Source organism: Phoenix dactylifera, chromosome 15, assembly GCF_051530095.1.
Source record: "Phoenix dactylifera cultivar Ajwa chromosome 15, Ajwa_hap1_PhDact_Kaust_v1.1, whole genome shotgun sequence".
Classification (NCBI taxonomy): Eukaryota; Viridiplantae; Streptophyta; class Magnoliopsida; order Arecales; family Arecaceae; genus Phoenix; species Phoenix dactylifera.
The window spans coordinates 9,195,997-9,213,918 of record NC_143204.1 but is presented as its reverse complement, the minus strand read 5'-3'; positions in this window follow the sequence as shown (position 1 = coordinate 9,213,918).

Below are 17,922 nucleotides of genomic sequence, written 5' to 3'. Positions count from 1 at the left end.
GAGGTCGCCCGTGAGGTTGTCCGCTGGGCCTCGCTTCCGCGTGACCGGCCTCAGTTGGAGGAGCTAGGGTTGACCGGGGTTGTTGATGAAGCCTACACCACCAGTGTTTTAGTAAGTGATATTACTTCTGTGTAGATACTTGACCTCGGCTAACTTCTGTTTTCTTGTGCCAGCTGCTCCATCTGGTCGACATGCTGGGGAATACTGCCGTCAACTCTCGGAAGAAAATTTGGGAGTTGCAGTCAGAAGTGGCGGTCGCGGAGCGGCAAAGGAAGGAAGCCGAGGCCCGAGTTGCTGATGCTGAGTAGGGACGGCAACAGGCCGAAGCTCTTGTCGAGGCTGGGCTCGTTCGAATTTGGAAGATGAAAGCCGAGCTCCTCCAGGTACATTCGACTGCCGAGGGTCGTATTTTGGAGCTCGATTCCGCACTGGCCGGAAAGAAGAGGGAAAATAGAAACCCTAGAGGTCCCTTCAGGGCTTTATATAGCCTGCTTCAACGGCTTCGATCGACTTTTTTAAATGACGGGATAGCTAGATTTCACCACGCAGTAAGCTCCGGAGTCGTCTCATCAAATCTCTTCAGATCGCAGCACTAAAGACCGATCATTATGGCAAACATTCTAAAAAAAATGGAGCATTATGATTGGCCCCTTGCGTTCTGTTCAGCGACGCTTCGAAAAAGAAGCGTGCACGCAACACATTAAGAGCTTCCACGGCTGCTTCCTCTTCGATTGACGTGATGACCTAACTTATTCCAGCTCGCCTTACAAAGTACGGCCAGAAGCAATACACCCTTGATAAGACATGTATGCTCAGCTCGATGTGCGCGTCTTCATGAGCACTTAGCTGAAATGCAGGACGACCAATAGTCCAACTACTTCCTTCGCCCAAGCCAAAGAGCGACTCGACCTTAGAATTCGGGGGCAAATGATGGGGGGCGAAATAGATCGTCTTGTCTACAACAAAAGGTCCACCAAATTTCGCCCAATAGACACCAATGCCGACCAGACGGAATCTCGGTCCGACCTAGAACCAGCCCGACCTCAGATTCCGCTGAAAGCTCCTTCGACCTCAGGAATATTCGCCGACCCATCCCGACCAAGCTCGGGACACCATCCACGTTTGTCGACTCGCCCCGACCAAGCTCGGGGCACCTTCTATGGTTGGCGACTCGCCCCGACCATGCTCAAGGCGCCATCCACGTTCGTCGACTCGCCCCAACCAAGCTCGGGGCACCTTCTACGATCGACGACCCGCCCCGACCAAGCTCAGGGCACCTTCCTTATTCGCCAACATGCTCCGACCGAGCTCGGGGCGCCCTTCCAATAATACGCTCCGACTCTTGAGCTCGGGGCGCTCTACCGAGCACACCTCGGAATCCGGAATACTAGGGTAGCCTTAACACCCGTCAAGCCGACTCTCGCCAAATGCATGATGCGACCTCTCGACAAGCTCGACCTTGCCAACAGCCGCACCCATGTGCGTGCCCACACCCTCCTACGTGGCCGTACATTACGACACCACCATGCCATGCTTTGCTTGCTGGCCTACGACAGTCAAGGACAGCGCCATGCTATCCCAGCCATATCCTGCTATGACTGTCAATGCCTTACCGTTTTCAAGAACGGACTGCACTGCGCGCCACCAGCAAACTCTAGCTACACGCCATCTGGCTTAGAGCCATTCCCTCTTATGATGAGAACAGGCCATACCACCACCACCTGGGCATATCCACAGAGACTATAAATAGCCCCATCAGGTAACGCTTAAGGAACTTCTGGACTAGACCAACTGAGCTCCACTCTAATTTGATCGTCGGAGGGCCCTCACCGGAAGCACCGGTGAGACTTTATGCAGGTTCACTGCCGCGCGGGAGGTGGCTCTCATCCTCTTCTTCGACACTCCGGCAGCTCCCTTGACTCCTCCGGCATGGTCACTCTCGGGCCAAATTTGAACCGCAACACTATCTATAAACATCACATGCCAAGATAGTGGCTTAACTTCCACTATTAATCAATAAGATAGATCTAAACACATAAGCGATTTAATAAACATAAACCCCAAGACCTTCAGCTATCATGATTTTCACCAATATAAACATAAGGCTCAAGTAATTTAGAAGACATACCAGAATCCATGAGAGTAAGTCTTCTTGTTGTTGTTGAAATCTTTAGAGTAGACACTTTTCAGAAAAATGATTTCTCTCACTTAGCCCTCAATTCAGATACACCAAAATGATGGAGATAGTGTTCATTTATAGGGTAGAGAGAGGACCATATTTCCAACCTTTTACATACCATAAGACTCTCCACTATCCATCAAAGTGGGAGTTTCAAGAGAAAATTAATTTTTCATAATATAACATAATATTAAATTATTTAACATAATATATTAATGTATTATGATATAATGTAATATAAATATTATATTTATAGTATAATACAAAAATAAAGGTATAAAATATTATAATTATTAGCGTAAATTAATTTAAAAGAAAGAAAATCAATGGTCCACTCACAGAAGAACCCACCCTTTCCCGCATCAGGCACTAATCTATCTTTAACGTCTAATTAGATCGGGTAATCATTCAAATTAAGAACAAAAGCTCGTTGCTTTTTTTCTCTTCTTTAAGTCTTCCCAATTCCCAATTATCTTGATACCTATCAAGATAAGAATCTTCGTAAACTGGGCTATCTTTATAGCATGTCTCTTTAAAGTGAAAGTGGAATTCCCCCTTTGTTTTTTCCTTTCCATTCACTCGGATCTTTTTTTCTCAGAAGAAAGAGACAGAAGAAGAGGAACAGAGAGAGAGGGCAGCAAAGCCGAGGCACAAGCCAATTCGAAATACCTCGACTTTTTCAGAACAGGTCCGAGTCAAATAGCAATGATTCGAAGCACTTCTTTTTACATTACACTATTTCGGAAACCTAGCCTAAAAAATAAGTGCTTTCCACCTCTTTCTTGCTGCAGTTGCAGGTCGAAGATGAACCTTGCTGTTTAGTTTCTGCGTGACAAATACGCGCCTACCCCCCCAAAAAGGAAAAAAATGGTCATTAATTACTAGGTAACAGAATTACACTTAAAAATATAATTTTTTGACAAAAAATGTTGCGGAGACAGGATTTTCATAATATAACATAATATTAAATTATTTAACATAACATATTAATGCATTATGATATAATATAATATAATATTTTATTTATAGTATAATACAATAATAAAGGTATAAAATATTATAATTATTAGCATAAATTAATTTTTCATACTATAACATAATATTAAATTATTTAACATAACATATTAATATTTTATGATATAATGTAATATAATATGGAGTGTGATCTACGGCTAGAATTCTTTGTTAGGGCTCCAATAAATTTTTAAGTTTATAAAGTGATAAAGTATGTAATTGTTATATTTTATTATGAATATTTTGGTCAAAAAAAATAACTTTCCAACAAAACTCAAAACGGTTTTTTCGGAAAGCTCCAAAATGGAGCTTCTCCCAAAAAACTATTTTTAGCTTTCTGAAAAAACTAAAACAGCTTTCCAAAATTTTTATTAAATATCTTTTTTATCTAAAAGTGCCTTTAGAAGGATCAGAAAGTACTTTTTGGCCCTCCAAAAGCTTCCTCAAATGGAGGCTAAATCTTTATTAATATTAATGTCTGAGATGAAGTACTCTTATTCTATAACCTTTTTATCAAGGATGAAATGATTACATTCATTTATGGAAGCTATTTATAAATTTCCATCACGTGTTTGGTAAGGAGACAAGAGCGGCCAGATGGAACGGGAGGCTGCGGCAGGACTGTTAGGATGCCGCGCACACCGCAGAAAAATCAGAATGCAACGGAAGAGGTATGCACGGATCCGCATTCATCGCATGAACATATTTTAAAACCGTTCGTAGATAGATTAGGATTAATTGCTTTACATAAGATTAGGAAGATCAGATCTTTACCTTGTGCAGGTAGATGATCACCGTAATCTGATGATCGTGGTATTGTAGGAAAGGTTTGCTTGAAGCCGCACCCACGTCCAGCCTCTACGAGTATCTAGACGAGGCAGAGGACTAATCCAAATGCCTGAATCTCCCCGGGGTGCTAGCTCCCTTACAGAGATTTGTTATAATGGCTGAATCTCTCTCTCCTTTTAGCAACCAACCCTTTGATTGCTCTCTCTTCAGGAAGAGGAAGAGGAAGAGGAGAGGGAAGAAGAAAAGGAAGTGCCCTTGCTGCCTTTTCTTTTTGCGGTGGAAGAAGGGAGAGAGGATGAACCACACGCCTCTCTTTTTTTTTTTTCTTTTGCTTGCGGCTGAAAAACCTAGAGGGGAGAAAGGGAGGCAGCCGTATGTGATAAGGGATTATTGGAGGGGGGCTACAAGCCCTCCTCTTATTTTTTTTTTTTAACCCTAGATGTGAGCTCCTACAATTTAGGAGCTCATGTTTATCTCTTAGCCAAAAGAGGAGGGGTATGCCCCTCCCTTTTTCTATCATGAATTAGCAAGGGGAGGGGCATACCTCTTTTTCTCCCGTTCACGCACGCCCCCACTTAATCAAATTAAGTGGGGCGTGGGGCCTCTTTCATGGGTCTCTAATCCTCTTCTAAAGAGGATTAGGTGGCTTTCAAGATTTATCCATAAGAATCCTAATCTAGTTAGGACCCAATTGGATTATGACTCAATTGAACTCTTCAGTTCTAATCCAATTAGGAATCATCTTATTTATTAGATCAAAATTAATTAGGACTTAAGGAATCCTAATCCAATTAGGACTCATATAATTTTAATCCTAATCCAATTAGGACTTTAGAAATCCTACTCCAAGAAGGATTCTAATTTAATAAGATCAAACTCAATTAATTAAGTTTAATTGATTCAATTAAATTGCAATCCAATTGCAATTATTCCTTCTTCAACTCACTAATTCTTAGTGGGTTAAACCAATTATCAATCAAATTGACAATCTTGAATAATTATGATTTCAAATCATAATTCAACCATCGGATCGGTTAATACCTCTAATGTGTGTGACCCCATAGATTCTATTCTATCTAGTAGTGAGATATATTATGATCCCTATCATAATATCATTGAAAACTCCTTTCAATGGGTTGAAACTGTTGCGGGATTTTCACCCCGGCAACAGCCTTAGTCCCAACCGAGCCGAGCAGAAAGAGACCGCGTCCCCCACGAGGTATTGTCCGCTTTGGGCGCTCCGGTCCGCGCGTCCAGCGCTGACGGAGGGAGACGTTTCCGGCCCGCGCGTCCAGCGCTGACGGAGGGATTGCCCTCACGGTTTTGTCCCACAAAAGGGCCCTCGTGAGGAAAAGGCTTCACCCTCCTCATTATAAGGCACGGAACCTTTCCGCTCTAGCCGATGTGGGACTAAATTCAAGGCCCCCTCCCCTCCCACAACATAGCCCCCCCAGCGGGAAGGTTCCGGCCAGGTTTTACCCCAACGGGCCCCCACAGTCCTGGAGGGTAGTCAATGGAGAGAGGAGGCTGCCCTCCTTCTAGCGCCAACTGTTGCGGGATTTTCACCCCGGCAACAGCCTTAGTCCCAACCGAGCCGAGCAGAAAGAGACTGCGTCCTCCATGAGGTATTGTCCGCTTTGGGCGCTCCGGTTCGCGCGTCCAGCGCTGACGGAGGGAGACGTTTCCGGCCCGCGCGTCCAGCGCTGACGGGGGGATTGCCCTCACGGTTTTGTCCCACAAAAGGGCCCTCGTGAGGAAAAGGCTTCGCCCTCCTCATTATAAGGCACAGAACCTTTCCGCTCTAGCCGATGTGGGACTAAATTCAAGGCCCCCTCCCCTCCCACAACATAGGGATCACGCCCGCGACTAGAGGAAGGGCCGAATCTCAGAGCGATCGTAATGACACGGCGAGGTGGTCGTGGAGCTTCCAATGCCTCCGGTCGCGGGGCCTCTCGCGCCTCCGGCCGGGAGGCCGCTGCGTCTCCAACACATTCTCAGCAACACTCCACCGCTCCACCTCCCATTCAGATGGTCGAAGCCGCTCAGTTCGACCAGTTAGCCCAGCAGGTTCGCACCCTCGCGGAGGCAGTGCAGAACCTGCAGGGTGTGATGTCTCGGGCGCCGCAGCGGGCCCAGGAGCCGCTGCTCCCTGAGCGCTCACCTGTCCTCCTCAACCCGCGCTCCTTCCTCTCCCATGGGGAGGAGCGCCGGCGCGAGGAAGATTCTCGAGCACGGTCCATTCTGCCGGGACTTTCCCATCGGAGCTGCGCGGGGTACGAGAAGCGGGCCCGGGCGCATTCCCAGACCCCCCAGTCCTCAAGGAACCCGCGCTCCAGTCGGTCCCCCTCTCGGTGCTCCTTGTCTCCCACCCATCGGTCGCGCTCCCTGGACCGGCGGGTGGACGATCTCCACCGACAACTCCAGGTCCTGAAGGGCCACTCCAAAGATCCCTTCGCCGACTTGGAGATCTCCTCCCAACCGGCGCTTGTCTCGAGGATCCTGCGGACCCCGAATCCGCCGGGGTTTAAAATACCGGCGATCGAGCCCTATGACGGGGCGGCGGACCCGCGGGATCACGTCGAGAGTTTCAGGACCCTTATGCTCCTCCACGGAGCATCAGATCCTCTCCTCTGCAAGGCCTTCCCGGCGACCCTCCGTGGCCCGGCAAGGGCATGGTTCGCCGGCTTGGAGGCTAACTCAATCCAGTCCTTCGACCAGTTTACTCGCCTCTTCATCACCCATTTTGCCGTCAGTAGCCGGCGGCGACTGGTCTCCGACTCCCTCTTTGATGTCCGGCAAAACGAGGGAGAAAGCTTGCGGGATTATCTTACCCGCTTCAACAAGGCTACGCTGGAAGTCCGGAACCTGAGCCAGGAGGTGGCTCTTTCAGCCCTGAAGCGTGGCTTCCGAAAGGGCAGACTCACCTTCTCCCTGGACAAACGCCTGCCGTGGAGTTTTCCGGAGCTGTTGTCCCGGGCGAACCAGTATGCGGACGCCGAGGAGGCGGCCGCCCACCGGAGCAAGGAGGCCGCCGAGATCCCTCCAAAGCTCGAGAAGAAAAGGCGAAAAGAGGCACGCCAGAGGAGGAGCCCGATGCCTCAACGTCGGCGCAGAAGCCTATCGCCGGCGAGGAACCACGGCGCCCTACGCCCTCGTTCTCCGCCCCAACGTTTCAACCGGTACACTCCTCTCCTGACTCCCCGGGCCCAGATCCTCATGGAAATCAAGGGGCGGGAGGACCTCCCGGTCCCGAGACAGATGAAGAAGATTCCTGGGAGGAGGCCCTCTCGGGCGTACTGTGAGTACCACCGGGACCACGGCCACGACACCGAAGACTGCTTCCAGCTTCGGGACGAGATCGAGGCTCTCATCCACCGAGGGCGTCTCGGTCGATATGTGAACGACCGACGTCCCCCCGCAGACCCGCGTCCGGCCGACCCGGTCCCTCAGGAGCCTCGGGAGCAGAATCGACCCGTCGCGGGTGTGATCCACACTATCACTGGGGGCTGCCCCCGGCCCGAGAGGAACGCAGGGGGCTCGACTGAAGCGTCAGGGGCAGCCGTCGCAAAGAGGCAAAGCTCCAGAAGCCTGTGTACTACATCAGCCGGGTCCTACGGGATGCCGAGACGCGGTATACGAAGGCTGAAAAGATCGCCTTCGCGCTGCTGACCGCGACCAGGAGGCTTCGCCCCTATTTCCAGGCCCATTCTGTCACCCTCTTGACCGATCAACCGCTGCGGCAGATCCTCAGCAATCCTGAGAATGCGGGACGGCTGGTGAAGTGGGCAGTAGAACTTGGTGAGTTCGACATCCGCTACCAGCCCCGACCCGCCATCAAGGCCCAGGTGCTCGCGGATTTCCTCGCTGAGTGCACGGTGCAGGAGGCGGAACCTTGGTCGCCGGAAACACCCAGCCTCGACCTCCCGATTTGGATGCTTCACATCGATGGGTCGTCGAACCCCGAAGGTGGAGGGGCCGGGCTGGTCCTTACCAGTCCTGATGGAGTGATAGCCGAGTATGCCTTGAGGTTCGGATTTTCAGTGACCAACAACGAGGCGGAGTACGAGGCCCTAGTCACGGGACTCAAACTCACCAAGGACTCCCCTCACCCCGGGTGGCCGCGCACCGACCCGAGGCCAATTCGGAGCAACTCCGAGGGAACCTGGATCTCTTGGAAGAAGCGAGGAAAATGGCGCAGGTTCGGATGGCGATGTATCAGCGGAGGGTGGCCCGATATTACAACTCCAAGGTCCGACCGAAGCTTTTCAGAATCGGAGATCTGGTGCTAAGGCGAGCTAAAGCATCTCAACCTGCGGAAGGTGGGAAGCTAGCGCCAAATTGAGAAGGCCCGTATAGGGTTCGCTGGGTAAACCGACCTGGCTCCTACCAGTTGGAGGCCCTAGATGGTCGAGAAATTCCAAGGAGCTGGAATTCCGCTAACCTGCGGATGTATTACCAGTAGAACGACAATGCCAGAAAGACAGTTCAAAAATGTATAACACTTTTCATTTCAATAATTTCTGGTTACAATGGCGTGCTCGTGTAATTACAAGGAATTCCCAGAGGGGAATTAGGGTGTAAAGAAGGTAAGGAAGAGGTGGAGACTCCGAGGAACTGAAGATCTGGGATCCGGAAACCTCCATCCGAAGCGGCTGCAATCCCACCGGAAGTGGGTGCTTCCAACCGGAGGCGCCATCGACGCCTCACGAAAAAGACGAGGAGCCGCCGCAGAAGAAGCTCCCGCTGCCTCCAGGGGAACGCCACCTCCAAGGGATATTCCGGTCCTCCCCAGTGTTAGGCGAGAGAAGGAATACAAGGGAGAAGAGCATATGGAGGCGCGGTCCCGGATCAAGCATCTGGTGCGGAGCTCAATCGGGAGGCTGAACTTCAAGGAGGGGAGACGTGATCTCGGATGAAACGCCTAGAGCGGAGTTCCGCCGGGGTGAACCTCCTTGTTGATCCCAGATGAAACGGCTAGTTGGCGGAAGTCGCGAAGGGCGCGCCTCCCGTTCCTTCGATAGGGGTCTCTCAACCATGCGCCGGAGAGGAGGCCCACGATCCATGGCAATCTGAACAGCTCCGGCTTGGCAGGCTCCATCGCACCTGCACCTATATTTATAGCCAAACTGCGGCCCCCCGGTCGTTCCGATGCGGGTGGCTCCAATAAATGCGGGCGCATTGAATCCGGAGCCGATCCGGCTCTCGAGGCGTATCTTCCTGCGATTTCCTAAGCGTTATTCTCCTTAATCGCATTCTTTGTGCAGGACACTCCGGGTGGCCTGTACCCCTAGGTCCACGTATCTCCGCTCGCGCCCAGGCCGCATCCGCCTCGAAGAACGCGCGTATCGCGGCCGCTTAACTGACACTCCTCGCAAGCAGCAACTGGCGATCCGATTTTCCAGGTAACCCCTCAATTAGCATTTAATGCCCATCTGGTGTTCCCCAGGCGACGCTTGGAGAGGAGGAGAAACACGATCGCAGCTGGCCACGGAGAAATCCCGTCGGGCGGCAAGCGACAGGCGCACGACCAGCGAGCGGAATTTCTCGAGGCTCGGCCCTCGGATGCCAGGCTAACCCGATGATCATCCCGGGAGCAGACTAGCCTGAAGCCCCGACCGGTCGCCTCGGCTTGCGCCAGCCTTGGCCGACCAACGAGCGGAATTTCCTGAGGCCTGACAACCCTCGGATGCCAGGCTAACCCGATGATCATCCCGGGAGCAGACTAGCCTGAAGCCCCAACCGGTCGCCTCGGCTTGCGCCAGCCTTGGCCGACCAACGAGCGGAATTTTCCGAGGCTCGGCCCTCGGATGCCAGGCTAACCCGATGATCATCCCGGGAGCAGACTAGCCTGAAGCCCCGACCGGTCGCCTCGGCTTGCGCCAGCCTTGGCCGACCAACGAGCGGAATTTCTCGAGGCTCGGCCCTCGGATGCCAGGCTAACCCGATGATCATCCCGGGAGCAGACTAGCCTGAAGCCCCGACCGGTCGCCTCGGCTTGCGCCCGCCTTGGCCAACCAACGAGCGAAATTTCCCGAAGCTCGGCCCTCGGATGCCAGGCTAACCCGATGATCATCCCGGGAGCAGACTAGCCTGAAGCCCCGACCGGTCGCCTCGGCTTGCGCCAGCCTTGGCCGACCAACGAGCGGAATTTTCCGAGGCTCGGCCCTCGGATGCCAGGCTAACCCGATGATCATCCCGGAAAAAGACTAGCCTGAAGCCCCGACCGGTCGCCTCGGCTTGCGCCAGCCTTGGCCGACCAACGAGCGGAATCTCCCGAGGTTCGGCCCTCGGATGCCAGGCTAACCCGATGATCATCCCAGGAGCAGACTAGCCTGAAGCCCCGACCGGTCGCCTCGGCTTGCGCCCGCCTTGGCCGACCAACGAGCGGAATTTTCCGAGGCTCGGCCCTCGGATGCCAGGCTAACCCGATGATCATCCCGGGAGCAGACTAGCCTGAAGCCCCGACCGGTCGCCTCGGCTTGCGCCAGCCTTGGCCGACCAACGAGCGGAATTTCCTGAGGCCTGACAACCCTCGGATGCCAGGCTAACCCGATGATCATCCCGGGAGCAGACTAGCCTGAAGCCCCGACCGGTCGCCTCGGCTTGCGCCAGCCTTGGCCGACCAACGAGCGGAATTTCCTGAGGCCTAACCCTCGGATGCCTGGCTTAGCGCCGGAAGAAGTTCCTGAGGCCTAACCCTCGGATGCCTGGCTTAGCGCCGGAAGAAGTTCCTGAGGCTTAACCCTCGGATGCCTGGCCTAGCGCCGGAAGAAGTTCCTGAGGCCTAACCCTCGGATGCCTGGCCTAGCGCCGGAAGAAGTTCCTGAGGCCTAACCCTCGGATGCCTGGCTTAGCGCCAAAAGAAGTTCCTGAGGCCTAACCCTCGGATGCCTGGCTTAGCGCCGGAAGAAGTTCCTGAGGCCTAACCCTCGGATGCCTGGCGTAGCGCCGGAAGAAGTTCCTGAGGCCTAACCCTCGGATGCCTGGCCTAGCGCCAGAAGAATTTCCTGAGGCCTAACCCTCGGATGCCCGGCTTAGCGCCGGAAGAAGTTTCTGAGGCCTAACCCTCGGATGCCTGGCCTAGCGCCGGAAGAAGTTCCTGAGGCCTAACCCTCGGATGCCTGGCTTAGCGCCAGAAGAAGTTCCTGAGGCCTAACCCTCGGATGCCTGGCTTAGCGCCGGAAGAAGTTCCTGAGGCCTAACCCTCGGATGCCTGGCTTAGCGCCGGAAGAAGTTCCTGAGGCCTAACCCTCGGATGCCTGGCTTAGCGCCGGAAGAATTCCCTGAGGCCTAACCCTCAGATACCTGGCCTAGCGCCAGAAGAATTTCAAGAGTCGGGAGTCAGCGAAACGCTACCAAGAGTTAAAAAGAAGAAGGACGAAAGTGAAATGAAGAAACTCTATTTGCATTAACTTTCATTGTTTCAGGGCCGAGACCCATACAACTTGGCAAAACGCCAACACACAAAGAAAAGTACAGAGGGTCAGCTTGGAGGAACCCCCGGGTCGGGAACGCCCGGCACGTCTGCAAGGGGTAGGGAGACGGTTGGAGAATCAGCAGGCAATGGCGCCGGAGGGGAGTCGAGAAGGGAGATCCCACTCAGGTCAATTTCGGGGTACTTAGCCGACACCCTTGCCAGGCCTTTCTCGAAGCCTAAGACAAAGGAGTCGGACCCCGCGTCCGACATGTCACGGACAAACTCGTCAGACTGACGATAGGCCTGTACCGCCTCCGACATATCACAGGTGAACTCGGCGGACTGACGATAAGCCTGTACCGCCTGACGCCCGATTTCCGCACTCTTCTCGGCCAGCGCCGCCTCTGCCCGCTCCATAATCTGAGCTTTCGCCTCCAAGACCTTCGCCACAATCCGGTCGTCCGCCTCGGAGGAGACCCTCAGCAGATCAGCCTGAGCCTCCTTGTGTTTCGCCTCGGCAGCAATGCGAGCAGCCTCAGCCTCCTCCAGGCGCGAATGAAGCTCCTGGTCGCTCGCGCGGAACTCCTCCAAGGCCGACTCCAATTCGCCCAGCTTGGCTTCAAGAGACCGGGTTCGGTTGCGGGCGTTGTCGGCTGACCGCTGGGCCTTCTCCCACCTCTCCCGGTAGTCGGCAGCCTTCCGGGACTGCTTCTTGGCCCGCTCCTCCGCCTTCTTGATCTCGCCCTCGAGACCCGAGGCAACCTTGAGTTGCTCCTGAGCCTCCAACAGTTGCTTCTCGAGGGTGACGAAGCCGAGTGCCCGCTCTTCGGCCACCTGGAGCCTCATCTCGAGGTCCCTGGTCGTCCTCCCCGCCGCAGCCTGACCTCCCTCCTCTACTGCCTTCAGTTGGCTCTCGGCCCTCGCCAGAAGCCTCGCCTGTTCCTCGTAGCACTCTTCCAGGCGGATCATGTACTGGGCGAGCTAAGAGATAGGAAAAACGAGGGCGTCAGGCGGGGATCAACAGAGCCTATAAATGATGAAAGCGACCAAAAGAACACTCACCGACATGAGACAGACGCAGCTGGCAGCCCCAACGTCAGGGACCCTCATCTTCCGGACCTGCCTGCGGTCCTTCTCCAGCAGCACCGTCTCGATGAGGTTTCGGGCGCCGGCGAAAGTGAAGGCCGACCCCGACTTCTCTCCGGAGTCGGACGGTGGTTCTGCAGCCTTACCCTTACCCATCGCTTGGGGAAGAGTCATGCTGACCATGCTCGGGGCGGGGACCGCCCCTGGAATTGACAGGGTCCCGCTCGGCCGGGGCCTCGGCGCGTCCCTCCTCGTATCATCCGGAGCCGACCGAGTCGAAGGCTGAGCTGGGGACCGATCACGTCCGACCCGTCCATCTCGGGCGCGCCCGGGTGATGCCTCCGGAGAAATGGTAGTCTCGGCATCGGAGGGCTGATACAGCGTCAACTGCCGGTCCGCGCCCGCGGCGTCCCCCTGATCGGTGGGTCCGGACCCGTCTGTCGGCGTCGGAGTCGCCTGCCGGCGGGACTTCTTCGCCGGTGGGGCCCCGCTCGGAGGAGCTCATTTCTTCCTCCGGACTGCTTTCAGTAGGGACGTCCTACCAACAGCCATTGCCTTGTCCGACCGCATGACGTCGTCGATCTCTGCAAAAAGGACGAGGTGGTCGGAGGTTGAGAAACTGAAGGAAAGAACGAGACGAAAGAGGAGAAAAGAGCTAAAAAAGAAATGGTGGCGGGCTCACGGTCAGCGGGGACCGAGCTCAGACCGACGTTCACCAAGGTATCCTCGGAAATAAGGCGAGCCACCGGGGGGAGCCGGCCCTCGGCAACCAACCCCTTCAAGACGGCGACGCCATCGGATTCCTCCCTCGACAACCTCGATAGGCCAATCGGGGACTTCATCGGCGTCTCCCAGGTTGCCCTGATCCCCCAAGAGGGATCTGCGTCAACGAAAAAGAAGCGCCCCTTCCAGCCGTGAATGGAGGTAGGAGCCTCCTTGACGAGGCCGCACCCTCGCCGCGCCGCAAAGCACCACCACCCTTTGTCCTGGGGGTGGCCGCTCAGGCCGTAGCATTCCCAAAAGACATTCAGGGTGGCGGGAACCTCGTGCATGCGGCAGAGAACCTGAAAGGCCGTCAGGGCGCGCCATGAGTTCGGCACCAGTTGCGTCGGCGCCACTCTTAAACCCCGAAGCACCTGAACGACTAAGTCCGAGGGGGGAAAGTGGAACCCGGCCTGAAGAATGCCCTCATTGATGGCAACCTTCCCCGGAGGAGGATGGGACATCCTCTCCTCAGGCCCCGGGAGCGTAACATTGCAGGCCTCGGGAAGGTGGTATCGAGCCACGAACCTATCTAGGTCTTCGGCGACCAGCTCCGACTTAATGCGGTCTGCTCTCACTTCGCCCATCCCTAATGGCCAGTGAATCTACGGTCAGGATGGGGTCAAGAAGGGAGAAAGGACCGGAACGACTGGAGTACACTAATACAAAAGGAGAAAGTATGGAGAGCCTTAAATTGAAGAATGGGGCAACTCACCGGAAGAGAAGGAAGAACGGCTCCGAGAGCGTCAAAGGAGGAGCAAGCGAACAGTCCGACGGCAATGACGGCAGCGCAAAGGAGAAACTCGAAGATGTCTATAAAGAGAAAGGCGGACGGAGGAGGGCCCCCGGTTAAATAGGCGGAAAGGTGGGTGACGCCTCGGTGACGCCAGAGGACGCCTGGCTGCCGAAGGGTCGCTCGCGCCCCAAAGGCGAATCGACGCCATTAAGGAAGGATGTCCGCCGAAATCCTCAGACTGCCAGGTCAGCAACAACCGCCATACGCCATAAAGAAGGCGGGGAGCTCGAAGCGCGCGCGCCTCTCCGAGGGATGGCGGCAATCTCGAAGCATCACTCCCTTCACCCGTTCCCCTTCTGGTTCCGGGCTCGGAAGTGGGGGGCTACTGTTACGGGGGAACTTAGCCACCATGCCCCACGTGACCGGCACGCGCGCCCAGGAAGACTACGGCAGCCCCTTGATCCAGCAATCCGACCCCGAGTCGGACATCTTCGGCTCCGCAGCCCGACCCCGAGTCGGCAGCCCCTTGATCCAGCAATCCGACCCCGAGTCGGACATCTTCGGCTCCGCAGCCCGACCCCGAGTCGGCAGCCCCTTGATCCAGCAATCCGACCCCGAGTCGGACATCTTCGGCTCCGCAGCCCGACCCCGAGTCGGCTGCCCCTTGATCCAGCAATCCGACCCCGAGTCGGACATCTTCGTCTCCGCAGCCCGACCCCGAGTCGGACATCTCTCGACAACGACAGGCTATTCCCCAGAGGCACGCCGCAGCCTCCTGCTCCACTACTCCCTGCAACGGTTGTATCTGGCGCTGCTCCACGATCCCCTGTCACAGCCGTACAAGGCGGAGCTCCACTACGCCCTGTCTTGGCCGTACCCAGCGCTGCCCCACGACACCCTGTAACGGCCGTGTCAGTGGTAGCTCCATCGTGCCCCACGATGACGAACCCCCCTGAAAGACCCCCCAGCCTGGTATATATGCGGCTGGGGGGAGGAGGGGGGGTAAGCAAGAACTTCCAGAGCATTCTCTTACTTGCTACTATTATCTCTCCTTCTCCTCCAATCTCCTCTGACTTGATCGTCGGAGGGCCCCCACTACCCCAGTGGTGGTGCGAGGCTTGCTTGCAGGTTTTCCGGTGGAAGGTGGAGCGCAATCAACACCAACCAAGGCAACTCAAACGGAACCCCGTTCACACCGCTGTGCCAATCGTTCTCGGTTTGGACCACCAGCAACAGAAACAATTCCAACTCTTTTCACCAGGGATCATCGACTATCAAAATAATCCCTGTGAGTCTCACCATCCACCAGTGACACCTAGCAGCATATAGTAGCAACCTAGCAGAATGAAATAATGAACCTCTAGGTGCAGTTACCGTATGATATAGTCCTTCTATCGTGGATCCTTACAAGATGGAGGTTATGGATAACTCGTCAAACTCCATCATCTGTCATATGTCAAGATTTATTCGACTTAAGTTCGAGAATGAAAAACTCTTTTTTCACTATACATACTGCTCTGGCCGAGGTCTTACAAACTTAGTTTTATAAATTAAATATGATTACTCCTTATCAACCAAGGTCGATAGATTCCATGTAGGTGCAGATCCTACTCCTATAGTGAACCTACTGCAGCCAATCTACACCATAAGAACCCATATGGCTAGAGACTATATATACGTGCAGTCAAACTACAACAACCTTACTGTGAATAGCTAAAGCACCGTAAGTCAAAGGACCAGTCACACTATTGCAATATCAAGTAAGTCACTGACAAGTGGATAGACATCTAAGTGACTCTTGCTTTGGTCATGCTTGGTACCCTTGTTCTCTAACAAGCACCTGCACTATCACTCCAGTATTCCTACACTGTGGACTCGAGACTCGTCTATCCAAAAGAAAAGTGATTTGTACACTAATCTCATCGGATCAATCACCGTCCTCGTGATGATCCATCGATCAGGAGCATTTAGAAATTAATCACCAATGACACATGGTTCAAATTCTCAACTCTTAAGAATATGCATCATCATCTTATTAATTCCTTAGACGATTCATAGACACATACACAATATGAATGAAAAAGATGACCATTTATTATTCAATAATAATAAAGTCAAGTACAAAATTATGTTCCAGAATTAATTATGCGTCAGCCAGATTAGCTTCTAGGGCATACATCTAACAGAAACTCCCACCAAGGGCGCTCAAGAGCACACCCCCCTGCCACAGCAAAGGTGAGGGGTTCGAAAGAGGCACATGGGATGCCGACGTGTTCCCAGGGGGTTGGCCGCACGGACAACTAACGAAACGCAACAGGACACAATAGGGGTCCTTCGAGCAGGAGTGAAGGGACACACCTAGGAATGGTTGGCTGCAACAAGGCAGGGATGCTGCCTCTGGTTGCATATCCGAGACCGCTCACGCGCCAACACGATCGTAGCCATGTCGCGCCCCGTGGTCCCATCCCCTAAGCATGGAGCCTTTCGGCCCGGCCACGTATGGAGGGGTCGTCATCAGGGTGCCAACAGCAGAGCACTGTTGAGCACAAGATACTACAAAGACCGAGGGTAGACAGATGCACGAAACTGTGTTGCACTGTCGGGGTAGCGGTGGGATGGAGGAGGGAGAGGGAAATCAGGCTCGATGCAGCAAGAGTCCCATGCATCAGAGGGAGATCCACCGAACCAACGAACGCTACCTCATCACCATGCCCGCACGGATGCGACATCGACTGGAGGGGACCAGACACCGAGGTGATAATAGTAACATTGAACTCTCAAATATGCTCAAAGATCTCAAAATGATCTTCCAGTTTTTGGGAGAATTCGCAAAACTCCATTTCCATCAAAAATTTTATGGGGGATGGAAGGTAAAATGGATCGTCCTACTCCGGCATAGAACCACCCAAACCCTGCCGAGCAAGCCGACCACGGCCAGAGGGCGAGTCGACCACGGCCAGAGAGCGGGCTGACCTCTGCCTGGGTCCAAGGCGACCTCCGCTGAAGGCAGACCTCAGCCTCGCTAAGAGCCAGGCTGACCTCAGCCTCGCTAAGAACCGAGCTGATCTGAGCCCTGCCAAGAGCCAGGCAGACCTTAGCCCCGCCAAGAGCCAGGCCGACCTCAGTCCACCAAAGGCCCGAGCCGACCTCGCCAAATATATGTCGTAGCTATCACCTGCAACAGCCTCACCGTGTCGTACTTTGCTTGTTGGCCATGCTATGACGTGTCAACCAGGGCCATACCCTGTTACACTTGCCAGGGGTTATACCCTGTTTGTTGCCCAGTAAATACAACCCAAGAGAGGGGGGTGAATTGGGTCTTTTAAAACTTTTAAGCTTCTTTTGAAACTTTTTGATTAATTATGCTAAGTTGTATAGATGCACAGTAGAATTTAAACTTAGCAACAGTTTGATTTATTGAATGAGACTTGATTACGTAAATTGAATATGCTTGCAACTAAAGGATGCACGGATAAGAGTTAAGCAAGCAATTTATCTAAGTAAGTAGGTGAGCAAGTTAGACAATGACAAAAAGCATACAAACATATAGTGGTTCGGTGCACCCCAGCACCTACATCCACTCCCCAAGACCTCTTGGGAATTTCACTATAATCCTACAGATTACAGCCGGTTGTTTTACAAGCTCACAACCCAACTGGTTGTTTTACGAGCGCACAACGAACTCGTCGGTTTTTCCAGGCTCACCGACTAGAACCAACCCCGATTGTTTTTCCGGGCTCACAATCAAACCCTTACACGTTGGTTTTACCCTCGGCTCGCCAACAAACCTAAACCCCGTTGGTTTTCCCTTTGGCTCACCAACAAACCTTAAACCCCGTTGGTTTTCCCTTTGGCTCACCAACAAACCTTAACCCCTTGATTCAATCCCTTGATTGAATCAAGTTACAAGATATTAAAAATAAAGTTTAAAACAAATCA